Below are 2,729 nucleotides of genomic sequence, written 5' to 3'. Positions count from 1 at the left end.
AAAAAAAAAAAAAAAAAAGAGAAAACCCAAATAGCTAACTAGTATGTGAACAGATGCTCAACGTAGCTGGTAATGAAAACATGCAAAGTTTTAAAAAGACAGGCTTTACTGGCCTCTCCCCAGAACTTCCCAATCCTTGCCTGCTGAATGAAGTGGTAAATGAGTGAGTACACACTCTTTGAACAAGAGAACCACACGCCGGCTCCTCTGTCTACCTGTGCCTCTTCCAGTCCCAGGCAAGAGGCACAGCTAAATCTCAGGCCCCCTTTGGACTTGAGCGTCTCCCATCGTAACATCTCCAGCTGGATGTGATTGCGTTTTCTTCAACCTCTCCAAGTTATGGCTTGTACCGCTCTAGGGGCACTCAACATATGTTGCTTCCCTCTGTGGTTCTTTGTGTCTGTGTCCTACAGTGTACCCCCCAAGGACAGGAACTAAGTCGTAGTCATCTAGAATTCTCTGGAGTACTCGCATAATGTTTTGTGCATAACAGGAGCCCAATAAATATTTATTGAATTGAATTTCATGGAAGTGCAGTACGTTAAGCTCCCAGTGAGTAGTCAGGAAACCATGGGAGCTTTGAAAATGAAGAAAAATTAGGTGGAAAAAAATTGACAAAGTTGGACTACATCAGCGCTTTCTGAAGTGTTCTCTACAGAACACAAATCCTATAAAATGCTACCTGAAGGAAGGGTCTTGGGTCAAATAATTTTGTGGAGCACCACATGATCTACTCCCACCCACCCAATCCTTTTGGGGACCGTAAGCAGTGGTGTGCTGGAGCTGGCTTGTTCCAGCTTGCAAAAGTCAATTGTTAAATGTCTAGGAAGTTTGTGAGCCAATTGTTAAACATGGTCATTATTAAAAATTAAACTGTATAAACTTCCAATTAAATAAACTCTATTAAAAAGGCAATGATTACAGAACACAATACTTCCTAATTAATTTACCACCTTTTCCTGTTAGGTGTGCTCTTGTTTATGTCTATTGCACTGTCTTGTGGAAGTGCTGGGTAATGTGTGCTGCTATGTATCTCTCCCCAGCTTCACAATCATTGATATGTTGGTAGCTGGATATTGGCTGTAGTGGGAATATTTACACCACAGAAATCAGCAGCTGCTGCAAAAGCAGGGCTTTTTCTCCAAAGAACTGGTGGTTAAGCATTTAGCGGCATATTCCTAGCCCCAAACATGTCGGTCTGTTAAACAAAGCATGGTGGCTCACGCCTGTAATCCCAGCACTTTGGGAGGCCAAGGCAGGTGGATCACCTGAGGTCAGGAGTTCGAGACCAGCCTGGCCAACATGGTGAAACCCTGTCACTACTAAAAGTACAAAAATTAGCCAGGTGTGATGGTGGGCGCCTATAATCCCCGCTACTCAGGAGGCTGAGGCAGGAGAATCACTTGAAGCCAGGGGGCAGAGGTTGCAGTGAGCTGAGATCTTACCACTTCACTCCAGCCTGGGCAACAGAGCAAAACTCTGTCAAAAAAAAAAGAAAGACAGACAGAAAGAGAGAGAGAGAGAGAGAAAGAAACTTCTGATCTCCTGATAGCCCTACAGAAAACACACCCGTTTAACTGTATAAGTGACTGTTCTGAACTTTATCTGATCATGAAATTATTTTAATGCATAACATCTACCAACATCTTAAGACATATACTTTGGGAAAAACTGGACTAGCTAATCGCTAAGGCCCTTCCTAGTTCTTGCAATATATGAAAATGACAAGCCTTCACATACAAACTTATCAACCTCCTTTCTTAGATTTTCAAGGTATTAAGAGGTGGATATGAGTTAATCAACCTTCTTGTTAAAAACAAACTCAAAATAAATTTAAAGGATTTTTACTTCCTAGGAAATATTATTGATTGATCTTTGTTCCTCAGTTCCAAGCAATTTGATTAAGGGCAAAACATTACGTGGAAAGATTTTATTTACATTCCATCACTGAGCAAGGAAATCAATGTCTCTAAATGTCTTTTTCTTCATCTGTAAAGTGGGATACATTATAGGATTTTTGAGAAAGCAGCCCAAGATTATGCATGAAGAATTACTTGGCTAGCTGTCCAGTTTTTACATATAAAAGGAAATATGATTCAGGTGTTTCTCTCTGAAAGTGGTGTGATAAATATGGTTCATAAACAATCTTTAGCTTAGTTTGCCAAATCTCAGAAGCCTTCTCCCAAATGCGTGTAGCAAAGTGGATAAAGTCTTGGCTCAGACTCCAAAGTAACCTAACCGTGCTCCACTGTGACAGCTCAAATGTGATTGTTAAGATGTCTCCTTGCTTTATGGCTCAGCTCACAGGAAACTACAGTTATGTTTTCAAAAGATACAATCAAAGCCAATTGTATCCAGACTGATAGTAAATGGGAATAAGGCCGGGTGGTCCCAGTGCAGATGGAATTTGTGGTAGGGTGTTTTCAAGAAGTGGCCCTTGTAATTGCAAGTCATTATGGTTCAGAGCCCACATGCAATCTGATTTGAGCCCAAGAGGTGATTTTTATCTCTCAGGTCAAATTAATGTGGCATAGATCCACTTTGGAATATTGATTTCATAAACATAGACATTTTCATTTTTGCTAACGGTCTAGAAATGTTAACCTGCCTCTGAAGAGGTAACTATTCAAAGGTGAGGATGAGGAGGGGGAAGAAAGGAAGGAGGAAAATCCTGCTTGCTTGCTTTCTCTCTTTGATCCCTAAGCACGTAAAAGGATGGCAGAATGCCC

This window comes from Hylobates moloch, unplaced genomic scaffold (genome assembly GCF_009828535.3).
Source record: "Hylobates moloch isolate HMO894 unplaced genomic scaffold, HMol_V3 SCAFFOLD_27, whole genome shotgun sequence".
NCBI lineage: Eukaryota > Metazoa > Chordata > Mammalia > Primates > Hylobatidae > Hylobates > Hylobates moloch.
This window is presented reverse-complemented; position numbering follows the sequence as displayed.